The sequence below is a fragment of the Schistocerca nitens genome, chromosome 2 (genome assembly GCF_023898315.1).
Source record: "Schistocerca nitens isolate TAMUIC-IGC-003100 chromosome 2, iqSchNite1.1, whole genome shotgun sequence".
NCBI classification, from domain to species: Eukaryota; Metazoa; Arthropoda; class Insecta; order Orthoptera; family Acrididae; genus Schistocerca; species Schistocerca nitens.
This window is the reverse complement of record NC_064615.1, coordinates 367,998,925-368,015,089: the sequence shown is the minus strand read 5'-3', so window position 1 is coordinate 368,015,089 and position 16,165 is coordinate 367,998,925. Positions and strand designations below refer to the sequence as shown.

General features: G+C 46.6%; 10 non-coding genes across 10 annotated transcripts; 1 reads left to right on the top strand and 9 right to left on the bottom strand.

Moving 5' to 3' along the window:
• Positions 1 to 1,229: 1,229 nt before the first annotated feature.
• On the bottom strand, positions 1,230 to 1,302 carry Trnav-aac (transfer RNA valine (anticodon AAC)). The gene has a single exon. It is a non-coding gene; the product is annotated as a tRNA-Val (tRNA).
• Positions 1,303 to 1,874: 572 nt separating this feature from the next.
• Trnav-uac (transfer RNA valine (anticodon UAC)) lies at positions 1,875 to 1,947 on the bottom strand. Its single transcript has one exon. It is a non-coding gene; the product is annotated as a tRNA-Val (tRNA).
• Positions 1,948 to 4,554: 2,607 nt separating this feature from the next.
• Trnav-aac (transfer RNA valine (anticodon AAC)) lies at positions 4,555 to 4,627 on the bottom strand. The gene has a single exon. It is a non-coding gene; the product is annotated as a tRNA-Val (tRNA).
• Positions 4,628 to 5,199: 572 nt separating this feature from the next.
• On the bottom strand, positions 5,200 to 5,272 carry Trnav-uac (transfer RNA valine (anticodon UAC)). Its single transcript has one exon. It is a non-coding gene; the product is annotated as a tRNA-Val (tRNA).
• A 2,605-nt stretch (positions 5,273 to 7,877) lies between these two features.
• Positions 7,878 to 7,950, bottom strand: Trnav-aac (transfer RNA valine (anticodon AAC)). Its single transcript has one exon. It is a non-coding gene; the product is annotated as a tRNA-Val (tRNA).
• Positions 7,951 to 8,522: 572 nt separating this feature from the next.
• On the bottom strand, positions 8,523 to 8,595 carry Trnav-uac (transfer RNA valine (anticodon UAC)). Its single transcript has one exon. It is a non-coding gene; the product is annotated as a tRNA-Val (tRNA).
• A 2,602-nt stretch (positions 8,596 to 11,197) lies between these two features.
• On the bottom strand, positions 11,198 to 11,270 carry Trnav-aac (transfer RNA valine (anticodon AAC)). The gene has a single exon. It is a non-coding gene; the product is annotated as a tRNA-Val (tRNA).
• Positions 11,271 to 11,842: 572 nt separating this feature from the next.
• On the bottom strand, positions 11,843 to 11,915 carry Trnav-uac (transfer RNA valine (anticodon UAC)). The gene has a single exon. It is a non-coding gene; the product is annotated as a tRNA-Val (tRNA).
• Positions 11,916 to 14,526: 2,611 nt separating this feature from the next.
• On the bottom strand, positions 14,527 to 14,599 carry Trnav-aac (transfer RNA valine (anticodon AAC)). Its single transcript has one exon. It is a non-coding gene; the product is annotated as a tRNA-Val (tRNA).
• Positions 14,600 to 16,011: 1,412 nt separating this feature from the next.
• Positions 16,012 to 16,083, top strand: Trnap-ugg (transfer RNA proline (anticodon UGG)). Its single transcript has one exon. It is a non-coding gene; the product is annotated as a tRNA-Pro (tRNA).
• Positions 16,084 to 16,165: the final 82 nt, after the last annotated feature.

Sequence of the window (16,165 nt, the reverse complement as noted above, 5' to 3'; positions counted from 1 at the left end):
GAAAATTGCGCAATCGAATAGAAAACAAGTTTCGACATTATAACTGGAAAAACATATGGGAAAACATATCTGACCCCCATCTAACATCCAATGTGCGATCGACGTGGTACCTCGCAGTCAATAGAAAAATCCCCACCAACTCTAAACTGCGCGCGATACGTCTGGCACACACACCAAACTGTCCCAGCTGCGATGTCGTCGACACCGAAGAACATCGTTTCGTCTGTGACGATGTGAAAGACGTGTGGAATCTCTTCAGGCAAAAACTAGCACGTGTGCTCCGCACGTCACCTAACACCATTACACCGACACACGTCCTTCTGCCAGATGACGTGCCATATCCTAACACCAAAAGAAGGTCAGCCAACTGGCTCAAAGGACTGACAGTCCATTACATCTCAACGGCTATGACGAAGAGTGCAGAAGACTATTGGATGTACCTGATGACAGAACTTCAAAAGCTCGAACGACAAAAGAAATACAAAGAAAATTACGCAAATTTCTTGAACCGAACTTTGTCCTACCGGCAGAGCTGAAGAACGATTAAACGATATTCTTTTTTATTTTATTTTTTATTTTTTATGAAATTCTCTATTAAGTTTCTCATTCCTTTTGCGCCAACAAGGTGGCTATTTCGTTTACACTTTGCCCTCGTGTAGCAGCACTAATAGGTTGCTGACGCAACCCTGAGACGCCAGCGGGCTGAAGTACGCCTGGCTCTCCTATAAAAATCGCTACCGCACAATGATGGAAGAATGTAGCGGACCTATTTTCTTTCCACAACTCCAAAAGAAGGGATTTTATTCACTTGTACACATTTACTTCGTTGGTCAACTATCTCTTATGGAACAAACATAGCACAGAAGCTAGCCGAAGAAGGCACAAATGGCGAGCGGAAGGACGGGCTGTAGGGGAGGAAGGAGGCCCATAAAAAAAAAAAAAAAAAAAAAAAAAAGGGTATGATTCCTGCTTCGGGTGCAGGAGGTCCCGGGTTCAAATCCCGGACGAGCCCTTGCGTTTTGTGCAAACGTGTGGCAACTACCGGCATGCCGGCGGCTGTTCCGCATTTTCCCAGCCCTCCAGGTAAGCACAAAAACCAAGTGGCCGATTCTGAAAGAGTTTCATGTATCATTTGAGCCATCTGCACCCTGGTGGTGGGACGTTTGAAATTGATTTAAATGGTCACAGTAGAGATTGTAGCAAGTGTCTTGTTGAGTGCGACGAAAAAGTGTTTCCGCCCGGAATCGAACTGGGGACCTTCTGCGTGTTAGGCAGACGTGATAACCGCTACACCACGGAAACAGCTACGCTCTGAGCTCCACATCTGACACAACTTGTAGGACGATCGCAACTTTGGCGTAAAAATCACTTTGCGGAAACGCACAATGCAGGTATTTCTCATTTGTATGCAACAATCGACAGCACCGTTGCCTGTCTGAATGCCATCACGAATAAGAGCCCAACAAGTCGTCGGAATTGCTCGCGGCCGAGTCCTCAGTAGCATCAGCTACTCTTGCTTTCCGTACGAGGTACCGTCAATTCGCGCAGTCGCTATTGCAAATGATGTCATCAAAAGCAATCACTTCGTTACCTTCACACTTCAACAGAGCTGTGACAAGGCGAGTGCAGTAAGCTCTGGAAAGCCAGTATGAAGCGCACTTGAAGTAGTCCTGAAGAAATGGATTATAAATTTTGCCGGCCAGAATGGAGCTACGAGCGTTCTGAGTTACTGAATACCGGTGCACTATGGGAGCAAGAGCATTTGACAGTAAAATGACGCGATATCCGTGTAGCACACGACAGTTATTATCCCTGCATACGCAGACGTGACGTTCTCTCGGAAATGGAATCCGAAAACGGGTTTAAAAAGGTCTTGCTTCCGCCCAAGATCGAACCGGGGACCTTCTGCGTGTAAAGCAGACGTGATAACCGCTACACCACGGAAACGACGGCTCTGCTGCTGTGCTACCTGGAAACCCGTAGTAGCAACAGATTTTTCCTGCGTAAGCAAGGGCATCGGCTACCAACTCCGTCCGATTCTAGAAGATGCTATAGTAGAAGACATCGATAAAAACAATCAAACCGCAACAGCCGGGGAGAACGCTGGGTGAGCAGCAGCTCTGCATGGTGATACCAAGAACGGAGGCGTCAGTCATGTGCAGCGCTTAGCCGTAACGAACAGGCTCGTTGGTCTAGGGGTACGACCACACAACCAATTTTGAGACATTATAGCGATATCGGAAGCCTGCAACATTCGCTGTGCTCTGATGTCGCTTGACTTTGAAAAAGCTTTTGATAAAGTTAATCATTCGTACCTGTTCCGGTGTATGACATCCATGCACTTCCCACAGAAAATTATAGCCTCCGTGAAAAACATACTGACGAATAGCACGTCAAGAATCAGTGTCAACGGACAACTCAGTCACCCGATCAATATTCACAGTTCGGTAAGACAAGGTTGCCCCATGTCCATGACGCTTTTCGCGATTGCGCTTGAACCTCTCTTAGTATCCCTGACTCGGCAACTCCGTGGACTACATATACACGGACAGAAGATCATATGTCAAGCCTACGCGGACGATGTAGGGGTACTTGTGACTGACGAAAGCGAGGTGGCTACAGTACTTGAAGTTGTGGCGACCTACGAACTGGCGTCAGGAGCTAAACTCAACCGCAATAAATCTGGTATTATGAATCTTGGTAGGGGCATAGAGATCAGAGCCGCTGGACGTATCAACACTGTGGAAAAACTAAAATGCCTTGGAATAGAATATACGAATAATATCCGCCGCACAGCCGCTCTTAATTACAGAAAATTACTTGCCACGTTACGAGCAAGCATAAAACAACACAGCTTGCGTAATTTAAATGCAATACAAAAAGTGCAACTAGCCAATACCTATATAACCTCCAAAGTAAACTATGTTGCTCAAGTGCTTCCTCTGCCACGCACCATAGCACGCCAAATGCAAGCAGCGCTTGGTTATTTTGTCAACAGAGGTCAGATATTTAAGGTTTCCTATGATACCTTGACGCTATCGACACGCAATGGAGGGCTACACCTAACAGACATCTACCTTAAAGCGCAAGCGCTATACGTTAGCAAAACTTATAAACAGTGGCAACGATCACCGCGGACCTTAGTGGCTCATCTCTTACGTGAAATCACCCCAGTCAGCAGAGATCCACCAATCGATGTGCATCACATCTCCCACGAGCTGTACCACTATAAACACTTTCTTGTGGAATACAGCTATGTACGCCATAGAATACCGGAGAAGGACATATATCAGGTTAAGGAGGTTTACAACACCTTGCTGGGAGGAAAATTGCGCAATCGAATAGAAAACAAGTTTCGACATTATAACTGGAAAAACATATGGGAAAACATATCTGACCCCCATCTAACATCCAATGTGCGATCGACGTGGTACCTCGCAGTCAATAGAAAAATCCCCACCAACTCTAAACTGCGCGCGATACGTCTGGCACACACACCAAACTGTCCCAGCTGCGATGTCGTCGACACCGAAGAACATCGTTTCGTCTGTGACGATGTAAAAGACGTGTGGAATCTCTTCAGGCAAAAACTAGCACGTGTGCTCCGCACGTCACCTAACACCATTACACCGACACACGTCCTTCTGCCAGATGACGTGCCATATCCTAACACCAAAAGAAGGTCAGCCAACTGGCTCAAAGGACTGACAGTCCATTACATCTCAACGGCTATGACGAAGAGTGCAGAAGACTATTGGATGTACCTGATGACAGAACTTCAAAAGCTCGAACGACAAAAGAAATACAAAGAAAATTACGCAAATTTCTTGAACCGAACTTTGTCCTACCGGCAGAGCTGAAGAACGATTAAACGATATTCTTTTTTATTTTTTTTTTTATTTTTTATGAAATTCTCTATTAAGTTTCTCATTCCTTTTGCGCCAACAAGGTGGCTATTTCGTTTACACTTTGCCCTCGTGTAGCAGCACTAATAGGTTGCTGACGCAACCCTGAGACGCCAGCGGGCTGAAGTACGCCTGGCTCTCCTATAAAAATCGCTACCGCACAATGATGGAAGAATGTAGCGGACCTATTTTCTTTCCACAACTCCAAAAGAAGGGATTTTATTCACTTGTACACATTTACTTCGTTGGTCAACTATCTCTTATGGAACAAACATAGCACAGAAGCTAGCCGAAGAAGGCACAAATGGCGAGCGGAAGGACGGGCTGTAGGGGAGGAAGGAGGCCCATAAAAAAAAAAAAAAAAAAAAAAAAAAAGGGTATGATTCCTGCTTCGGGTGCAGGAGGTCCCGGGTTCAAATCCCGGACGAGCCCTTGCGTTTTGTGCAAACGTGTGGCAACTACCGGCATGCCGGCGGCTGTTCCGCATTTTCCCAGCCCTCCAGGTAAGCACAAAAACCAAGTGGCCGATTCTGAAAGAGTTTCATGTATCATTTGAGCCATCTGCACCCTGGTGGTGGGACGTTTGAAATTGATTTAAATGGTCACAGTAGAGATTGTAGCAAGTGTCTTGTTGAGTGCGACGAAAAAGTGTTTCCGCCCGGAATCGAACTGGGGACCTTCTGCGTGTTAGGCAGACGTGATAACCGCTACACCACGGAAACAGCTACGCTCTGAGCTCCACATCTGACACAACTTGTAGGACGATCGCAACTTTGGCGTAAAAATCACTTTGCGGAAACGCACAATGCAGGTATTTCTCATTTGTATGCAACAATCGACAGCACCGTTGCCTGTCTGAATGCCATCACGAATAAGAGCCCAACAAGTCGTCGGAATTGCTCGCGGCCGAGTCCTCAGTAGCATCAGCTACTCTTGCTTTCCGTACGAGGTACCGTCAATTCGCGCAGTCGCTATTGCAAATGATGTCATCAAAAGCAATCACTTCGTTACCTTCACACTTCAACAGAGCTGTGACAAGGCGAGTGCAGTAAGCTCTGGAAAGCCAGTATGAAGCGCACTTGAAGTAGTCCTGAAGAAATGGATTATAAATTTTGCCGGCCAGAATGGAGCTACGAGCGTTCTGAGTTACTGAATACCGGTGCACTATGGGAGCAAGAGCATTTGACAGTAAAATGACGCGATATCCGTGTAGCACACGACAGTTATTATCCCTGCATACGCAGACGTGACGTTCTCTCGGAAATGGAATCCGAAAACGGGTTTAAAAAGGTCTTGCTTCCGCCCAAGATCGAACCGGGGACCTTCTGCGTGTAAAGCAGACGTGATAACCGCTACACCACGGAAACGACGGCTCTGCTGCTGTGCTACCTGGAAACCCGTAGTAGCAACAGATTTTTCCTGCGTAAGCAAGGACATCGGCTACCAACTCCGTCCGATTCTAGAAGATGCTATAGTAGAAGACATCGATAAAAACAATCAAACCGCAACAGCCAGGGAGAACGCTGGGTGAGCAGCAGCTCTGCATGGTGATACCAAGAACGGAGGCGTCAGTCATGTGCAGCGCTTAGCCGTAACGAACAGGCTCGTTGGTCTAGGGGTACGACCACACAACCAATTTTGAGACATTATAGCGATATCGGAAGCCTGCAACATTCGCTGTGCTCTGATGTCGCTTGACTTTGAAAAAGCTTTTGATAAAGTTAATCATTCGTACCTGTTCCGGTGTATGACATCCATGCACTTCCCACAGAAAATTATAGCCTCCGTGAAAAACATACTGACGAATAGCACGTCAAGAATCAGTGTCAACGGACAACTCAGTCACCCGATCAATATTCACAGTTCGGTAAGACAAGGTTGCCCCATGTCCATGACGCTTTTCGCGATTGCGCTTGAACCTCTCTTAGTATCCCTGACTCGGCAACTCCGTGGACTACATATACACGGACAGAAGATCATATGTCAAGCCTACGCGGACGATGTAGGGGTACTTGTGACTGACGAAAGCGAGGTGGCTACAGTACTTGAAGTTGTGGCGACCTACGAACTGGCGTCAGGAGCTAAACTCAACCGCAATAAATCTGGTATTATGAATCTTGGTAGGGGCATAGAGATCAGAGCCGCTGGACGTATCAACACTGTGGAAAAACTAAAATGCCTTGGAATAGAATATACGAATAATATCCGCCGCACAGCCGCTCTTAATTACAGAAAATTACTTGCCACGTTACGAGCAAGCATAAAACAACACAGCTTGCGTAATTTAAATGCAATACAAAAAGTGCAACTAGCCAATACCTATATAACCTCCAAAGTAAACTATGTTGCTCAAGTGCTTCCTCTGCCACGCACCATAGCACGCCAAATGCAAGCAGCGCTTGGTTATTTTGTCAACAGAGGTCAGATATTTAAGGTTTCCTATGATACCTTGACGCTATCGACACGCAATGGAGGGCTACACCTAACAGACATCTACCTTAAAGCGCAAGCGCTATACGTTAGCAAAACTTATAAACAGTGGCAACGATCACCGCGGACCTTAGTGGCTCATCTCTTACGTGAAATCACCCCAGTCAGCAGAGATCCACCAATCGATGTGCATCACATCTCCCACGAGCTGTACCACTATAAACACTTTCTTGTGGAATACAGCTATGTACGCCATAGAATACCGGAGAAGGACATATATCAGGTTAAGGAGGTTTACAACACCTTGCTGGGAGGAAAATTGCGCAATCGAATAGAAAACAAGTTTCGACATTATAACTGGAAAAACATATGGGAAAACATATCTGACCCCCATCTAACATCCAATGTGCGATCGACGTGGTACCTCGCAGTCAATAGAAAAATCCCCACCAACTCTAAACTGCGCGCGATACGTCTGGCACACACACCAAACTGTCCCAGCTGCGATGTCGTCGACACCGAAGAACATCGTTTCGTCTGTGACGATGTGAAAGACGTGTGGAATCTCTTCAGGCAAAAACTAGCACGTGTGCTCCGCACGTCACCTAACACCATTACACCGACACACGTCCTTCTGCCAGATGACGTGCCATATCCTAACACCAAAAGAAGGTCAGCCAACTGGCTCAAAGGACTGACAGTCCATTACATCTCAACGGCTATGACGAAGAGTGCAGAAGACTATTGGATGTACCTGATGACAGAACTTCAAAAGCTCGAACGACAAAAGAAATACAAAGAAAATTACGCAAATTTCTTGAACCGAACTTTGTCCTACCGGCAGAGCTGAAGAACGATTAAACGATATTCTTTTTTATTTTTTTTTTATTTTTTATGAAATTCTCTATTAAGTTTCTCATTCCTTTTGCGCCAACAAGGTGGCTATTTCGTTTACACTTTGCCCTCGTGTAGCAGCACTAATAGGTTGCTGACGCAACCCTGAGACGCCAGCGGGCTGAAGTACGCCTGGCTCTCCTATAAAAATCGCTACCGCACAATGATGGAAGAATGTAGCGGACCTATTTTCTTTCCACAACTCCAAAAGAAGGGATTTTATTCACTTGTACACATTTACTTCGTTGGTCAACTATCTCTTATGGAACAAACATAGCACAGAAGCTAGCCGAAGAAGGCACAAATGGCGAGCGGAAGGACGGGCTGTAGGGGAGGAAGGAGGCCCATAAAAAAAAAAAAAAAAAAAAAAAAAAGGGTATGATTCCTGCTTCGGGTGCAGGAGGTCCCGGGTTCAAATCCCGGACGAGCCCTTGCGTTTTGTGCAAACGTGTGGCAACTACCGGCATGCCGGCGGCTGTTCCGCATTTTCCCAGCCCTCCAGGTAAGCACAAAAACCAAGTGGCCGATTCTGAAAGAGTTTCATGTATCATTTGAGCCATCTGCACCCTGGTGGTGGGACGTTTGAAATTGATTTAAATGGTCACAGTAGAGATTGTAGCAAGTGTCTTGTTGAGTGCGACGAAAAAGTGTTTCCGCCCGGAATCGAACTGGCGACCTTCTGCGTGTTAGGCAGACGTGATAACCGCTACACCACGGAAACAGCTACGCTCTGAGCTCCACATCTGACACAACTTGTAGGACGATCGCAACTTTGGCGTAAAAATCACTTTGCGGAAACGCACAATGCAGGTATTTCTCATTTGTATGCAACAATCGACAGCACCGTTGCCTGTCTGAATGCCATCACGAATAAGAGCCCAACAAGTCGTCGGAATTGCTCGCGGCCGAGTCCTCAGTAGCATCAGCTACTCTTGCTTTCCGTACGAGGTACCGTCAATTCGCGCAGTCGCTATTGCAAATGATGTCATCAAAAGCAATCACTTCGTTACCTTCACACTTCAACAGAGCTGTGACAAGGCGAGTGCAGTAAGCTCTGGAAAGCCAGTATGAAGCGCACTTGAAGTAGTCCTGAAGAAATGGATTATAAATTTTGCCGGCCAGAATGGAGCTACGAGCGTTCTGAGTTACTGAATACCGGTGCACTATGGGAGCAAGAGCATTTGACAGTAAAATGACGCGATATCCGTGTAGCACACGACAGTTATTATCCCTGCATACGCAGACGTGACGTTCTCTCGGAAATGGAATCCGAAAACGGGTTTAAAAAGGTCTTGCTTCCGCCCAAGATCGAACCGGGGACCTTCTGCGTGTAAAGCAGACGTGATAACCGCTACACCACGGAAACGACGGCTCTGCTGCTGTGCTACCTGGAAACCCGTAGTAGCAACAGATTTTTCCTGCGTAAGCAAGGACATCGGCTACCAACTCCGTCCGATTCTAGAAGATGCTATAGTAGAAGACATCGATAAAAACAATCAAACCGCAACAGCCAGGGAGAACGCTGGGTGAGCAGCAGCTCTGCATGGTGATACCAAGAACGGAGGCGTCAGTCATGTGCAGCGCTTAGCCGTAACGAACAGGCTCGTTGGTCTAGGGGTACGACCACACAACCAATTTTGAGACATTATAGCGATATCGGAAGCCTGCAACATTCGCTGTGCTCTGATGTCGCTTGACTTTGAAAAAGCTTTTGATAAAGTTAATCATTCGTACCTGTTCCGGTGTATGACATCCATGCACTTCCCACAGAAAATTATAGCCTCCGTGAAAAACATACTGACGAATAGCACGTCAAGAATCAGTGTCAACGGACAACTCAGTCACCCGATCAATATTCACAGTTCGGTAAGACAAGGTTGCCCCATGTCCATGACGCTTTTCGCGATTGCGCTTGAACCTCTCTTAGTATCCCTGACTCGGCAACTCCGTGGACTACATATACACGGACAGAAGATCATATGTCAAGCCTACGCGGACGATGTAGGGGTACTTGTGACTGACGAAAGCGAGGTGGCTACAGTACTTGAAGTTGTGGCGACCTACGAACTGGCGTCAGGAGCTAAACCCAACCGCAATAAATCTGGTATTATGAATCTTGGTAGGGGCATAGAGATCAGAGCCGCTGGACGTATCAACACTGTGGAAAAACTAAAATGCCTTGGAATAGAATATACGAATAATATCCGCCGCACAGCCGCTCTTAATTACAGAAAATTACTTGCCACGTTACGAGCAAGCATAAAACAACACAGCTTGCGTAATTTAAATGCAATACAAAAAGTGCAACTAGCCAATACCTATATAACCTCCAAAGTAAACTATGTTGCTCAAGTGCTTCCTCTGCCACGCACCATAGCACGCCAAATGCAAGCAGCGCTTGGTTATTTTGTCAACAGAGGTCAGATATTTAAGGTTTCCTATGATACCTTGACGCTATCGACACGCAATGGAGGGCTACACCTAACAGACATCTACCTTAAAGCGCAAGCGCTATACGTTAGCAAAACTTATAAACAGTGGCAACGATCACCGCGGACCTTAGTGGCTCATCTCTTACGTGAAATCACCCCAGTCAGCAGAGATCCACCAATCGATGTGCATCACATCTCCCACGAGCTGTACCACTATAAACACTTTCTTGTGGAATACAGCTATGTACGCCATAGAATACCGGAGAAGGACATATATCAGGTTAAGGAGGTTTACAACACCTTGCTGGGAGGAAAATTGCGCAATCGAATAGAAAACAAGTTTCGACATTATAACTGGAAAAACATATGGGAAAACATATCTGACCCCCATCTAACATCCAATGTGCGATCGACGTGGTACCTCGCAGTCAATAGAAAAATCCCCACCAACTCTAAACTGCGCGCGATACGTCTGGCACACACACCAAACTGTCCCAGCTGCGATGTCGTCGACACCGAAGAACATCGTTTCGTCTGTGACGATGTGAAAGACGTGTGGAATCTCTTCAGGCAAAAACTAGCACGTGTGCTCCGCACGTCACCTAACACCATTACACCGACACACGTCCTTCTGCCAGATGACGTGCCATATCCTAACACCAAAAGAAGGTCAGCCAACTGGCTCAAAGGACTGACAGTCCATTACATCTCAACGGCTATGACGAAGAGTGCAGAAGACTATTGGATGTACCTGATGACAGAACTTCAAAAGCTCGAACGACAAAAGAAATACAAAGAAAATTACGCAAATTTCTTGAACCGAACTTTGTCCTACCGGCAGAGCTGAAGAACGATTAAACGATATTCTTTTTTATTTATTTTTTATTTTTTATGAAATTCTCTATTAAGTTTCTCATTCCTTTTGCGCCAACAAGGTGGCTATTTCGTTTACACTTTGCCCTCGTGTAGCAGCACTAATAGGTTGCTGACGCAACCCTGAGACGCCAGCGGGCTGAAGTACGCCTGGCTCTCCTATAAAAATCGCTACCGCACAATGATGGAAGAATGTAGCGGACCTATTTTCTTTCCACAACTCCAAAAGAAGGGATTTTATTCACTTGTACACATTTACTTCGTTGGTCAACTATCTCTTATGGAACAAACATAGCACAGAAGCTAGCCGAAGAAGGCACAAATGGCGAGCGGAAGGACGGGCTGTAGGGGAGGAAGGAGGCCCATAAAAAAAAAAAAAAAAAAAAAAAAGGTATGATTCCTGCTTCGGGTGCAGGAGGTCCCGGGTTCAAATCCCGGACGAGCCCTTGCGTTTTGTGCAAACGTGTGGCAACTACCGGCATGCCGGCGGCTGTTCCGCATTTTCCCAGCCCTCCAGGTAAGCACAAAAACCAAGTGGCCGATTCTGAAAGAGTTTCATGTATCATTTGAGCCATCTGCACCCTGGTGGTGGGACGTTTGAAATTGATTTAAATGGTCACAGTAGAGATTGTAGCAAGTGTCTTGTTGAGTGCGACGAAAAAGTGTTTCCGCCCGGAATCGAACTGGGGACCTTCTGCGTGTTAGGCAGACGTGATAACCGCTACACCACGGAAACAGCTACGCTCTGAGCTCCACATCTGACACAACTTGTAGGACGATCGCAACTTTGGCGTAAAAATCACTTTGCGGAAACGCACAATGCAGGTATTTCTCATTTGTATGCAACAATCGACAGCACCGTTGCCTGTCTGAATGCCAGCACGAATAAGAGCCCAACAAGTCGTCGGAATTGCTCGCGGCCGAGTCCTCAGTAGCATCAGCTACTCTTGCTTTCCGTACGAGGTACCGTCAATTCGCGCAGTCGCTATTGCAAATGATGTCATCAAAAGCAATCACTTCGTTACCTTCACACTTCAACAGAGCTGTGACAAGGCGAGTGCAGTAAGCTCTGGAAAGCCAGTATGAAGCGCACTTGAAGTAGTCCTGAAGAAATGGATTATAAATTTTGCCGGCCAGAATGGAGCTACGAGCGTTCTGAGTTACTGAATACCGGTGCACTATGGGAGCAAGAGCATTTGACAGTAAAATGACGCGATATCCGTGTAGCACACGACAGTTATTATCCCTGCATACGCAGACGTGACGTTCTCTCGGAAATGGAATCCGAAAACGGGTTTAAAAAGGTCTTGCTTCCGCCCAAGATCGAACCGGGGACCTTCTGCGTGTAAAGCAGACGTGATAACCGCTACACCACGGAAACGACGGCTCTGCTGCTGTGCTACCTGGAAACCCGTAGTAGCAACAGATTTTTCCTGCGTAAGCAAGGACATCGGCTACCAACTCCGTCCGATTCTAGAAGATGCTATAGTAGAAGACATCGATAAAAACAATCAAACCGCAACAGCCAGGGAGAACGCTGGGTGAGCAGCAGCTCTGCATGGTGATACCAAGAACGGAGGCGTCAGTCATGTGCAGCGCTTAGCCGTAACGAACAGGCTCGTTGGTCTAGGGGTACGACCACACAACCAATTTTGAGACATTATAGCGATATCGGAAGCCTGCAACATTCGCTGTGCTCTGATGTCGCTTGACTTTGAAAAAGCTTTTGATAAAGTTAATCATTCGTACCTGTTCCGGTGTATGACATCCATGCACTTCCCACAGAAAATTATAGCCTCCGTGAAAAACATACTGACGAATAGCACGTCAAGAATCAGTGTCAACGGACAACTCAGTCACCCGATCAATATTCACAGTTCGGTAAGACAAGGTTGCCCCATGTCCATGACGCTTTTCGCGATTGCGCTTGAACCTCTCTTAGTATCCCTGACTCGGCAACTCCGTGGACTACATATACACGGACAGAAGATCATATGTCAAGCCTACGCGGACGATGTAGGGGTACTTGTGACTGACGAAAGCGAGGTGGCTACAGTACTTGAAGTTGTGGCGACCTACGAACTGGCGTCAGGAGCTAAACCCAACCGCAATAAATCTGGTATTATGAATCTTGGTAGGGGCATAGAGATCAGAGCCGCTGGACGTATCAACACTGTGGAAAAACTAAAATGCCTTGGAATAGAATATACGAATAATATCCGCCGCACAGCCGCTCTTAATTACAGAAAATTACTTGCCACGTTACGAGCAAGCATAAAACAACACAGCTTGCGTAATTTAAATGCAATACAAAAAGTGCAACTAGCCAATACCTATATAACCTCCAAAGTAAACTATGTTGCTCAAGTGCTTCCTCTGCCACGCACCATAGCACGCCAAATGCAAGCAGCGCTTGGTTATTTTGTCAACAGAGGTCAGATATTTAAGGTTTCCTATGATACCTTGACGCTATCGACACGCAATGGAGGGCTACACCTAACAGACATCTACCTTAAAGCGCAAGCGCTATACGTTAGCAAAACTTATAAACAGTGGCAACGATCACCGCGGACCTTAGTGGCTCATCTCTTACGTGAAATCACCCCAGTCAGCAGAGATCCACCAATCGATGTGCATCACATCTCCCACGAGCTGTACCACTATAAACACTTTCTTGTGGAATACAGCTATGTACGCCATAGAATACCGGAGAAGGACATATATCAGGTTAAGGAGGTTTACAACACCTTGCTGGGAGGAAAATTGCGCAATCGAATAGAAAACAAGTTTCGACATTATAACTGGAAAAACATATGGGAAAACATATCTGACCCCCATCTAACATCCAATGTGCGATCGACGTGGTACCTCGCAGTCAATAGAAAAATCCCCACCAACTCTAAACTGCGCGCGATACGTCTGGCACACACACCAAACTGTCCCAGCTGCGATGTCGTCGACACCGAAGAACATCGTTTCGTCTGTGACGATGTGAAAGACGTGTGGAATCTCTTCAGGCAAAAACTAGCACGTGTGCTCCGCACGTCACCTAACACCATTACACCGACACACGTCCTTCTGCCAGATGACGTGCCATATCCTAACACCAAAAGAAGGTCAGCCAACTGGCTCAAAGGACTGACAGTCCATTACATCTCAACGGCTATGACGAAGAGTGCAGAAGACTATTGGATGTACCTGATGACAGAACTTCAAAAGCTCGAACGACAAAAGAAATACAAAGAAAATTACGCAAATTTCTTGAACCGAACTTTGTCCTACCGGCAGAGCTGAAGAACGATTAAACGATATTCTTTTTTATTTTTTTTTATTTTTTATGAAATTCTCTATTAAGTTTCTCATTCCTTTTGCGCCAACAAGGTGGCTATTTCGTTTACACTTTGCCCTCGTGTAGCAGCACTAATAGGTTGCTGACGCAACCCTGAGACGCCAGCGGGCTGAAGTACGCCTGGCTCTCCTATAAAAATCGCTACCGCACAATGATGGAAGAATGTAGCGGACCTATTTTCTTTCCACAACTCCAAAAGAAGGGATTTTATTCACTTGTACACATTTACTTCGTTGGTCAACTATCTCTTATGGAACAAACATAGCACAGAAGCTAGCCGAAGAAGGCACAAATGGCGAGCGGAAGGACGGGCTGTAGGGGAGGAAGGAGGCCCATAAAAAAAAAAAAAAAAAAAAAAAAAAAAAAAAAGGGTATGATTCCTGCTTCGGGTGCAGGAGGTCCCGGGTTCAAATCCCGGACGAGCCCTTGCGTTTTGTGCAAACGTGTGGCAACTACCGGCATGCCGGCGGCTGTTCCGCATTTTCCCAGCCCTCCAGGTAAGCACAAAAACCAAGTGGCCGATTCTGAAAGAGTTTCATGTATCATTTGAGCCATCTGCACCCTGGTGGTGGGACGTTTGAAATTGATTTAAATGGTCACAGTAGAGATTGTAGCAAGTGTCTTGTTGAGTGCGACGAAAAAGTGTTTCCGCCCGGAATCGAACTGGCGACCTTCTGCGTGTTAGGCAGACGTGATAACCGCTACACCACGGAAACAGCTACGCTCTGAGCTCCACATCTGACACAACTTGTAGGACGATCGCAACTTTGGCGTAAAAATCACTTTGCGGAAACGCACAATGCAGGTATTTCTCATTTGTATGCAACAATCGACAGCACCGTTGCCTGTCTGAATGCCATCACGAATAAGAGCCCAACAAGTCGTCGGAATTGCTCGCGGCCGAGTCCTCAGTAGCATCAGCTACTCTTGCTTTCCGTACGAGGTACCGTCAATTCGCGCAGTCGCTATTGCAAATGATGTCATCAAAAGCAATCACTTCGTTAGCAGCAGGGAGCCTGGGCTCAGCGGTAGCTCTACACGGAGGCCCCGACAGACCACCGCTGGCGCGCCGAAGAAGCAAACCACGTGTAAATCACACAGTATTTTAGTGATGATCTGGAAACGCAAATGTAGAATAAGTAGAACATTATACAAAATTTGTTGTGTGGTCGAGCGGTACCCACTCCTCGCTCTTCCCAGATTATCGTTGCTGCACGGAATGATTGTTAAGGCAGCTACGGCTTCAGAGTTCGTCTTCTCGAATTTTGCTTTCGCAGTACATCTCGCAATCTTTTCGTTATGAGTCGTCCGTTTCGGTTTCCCGATGTAGTTTTGCTCACAGCTCTCGACTTCTCTTAACCCCGAGCCACCACTAGCCGAAAATTCCGCACTGCAATCTGGTCAATCTGCAGAGCTCGATGAGAGCATCGCGGTCGTTCCTGAGCTGATGAAACGGCCGAATCTGTAGTTGTTCCCAGATCTCTCCCACAACAACGGCCTCCCGGACGCATGGATTACAGGAGTACGCCACTACTCCCAGCCAGACAAATGCATTTGAAAGCAGAATAACATGACCTACACGCAACTCCTATTTTTGTGTCTGACCTACTTTTAATGATACTGTGGTCTATTTACTTACTACTATCGCTGCTGGACGAAGCAGACCGGGTGAAAGCCACACGGCATTCTTGTAACGAACAGGTAATGGAAATTTAGGTAAAACAATATCAAAAAAAGTTGTGTGGTGGAGCGACACACTTCCTAGATGATCGTTGCTGCACGGAATAATTCTTACGGCACCGACGCCTTCAGGAGTCGTCTTCTGGAGGTTTTGCTTGCAGTCTATTCCGCAATCTTTTCGTTATGAGTTGGTGTTTCGGATTCCCGATGTTCTTTTGTTTATTGCATTTGCCTTCCCTTGACACTGAGAAACCACATGACGAAAGTGAAACACCACCGTCTGTTCATCTGCAGAGCGCGATGAAATTATTCACTCTATATTCATTGCCTTTAATATTCTTCCCAACAGTGGTGAGCGCTGCCTTCAGAAAGCGGTATTCTTTCTGATTTACATGAAAGTTCCTCGGAGCTGGACTGCTTGGGATGACCTTCATCGCTACCAGCAGTTGGCTCGTTGGTCTAGGGGTATGATTCCTGCTTTGGGTGCAGGAGGTCCCGGGTTCAAATCCCGGACGAGCCCTGCCGTTTTGACCGTGCGGAAGAGTAGGTGGAGCTCACCCACGTTTGCAGCTCTGCAATGAAGAACAAATGCCTGCCGCAGC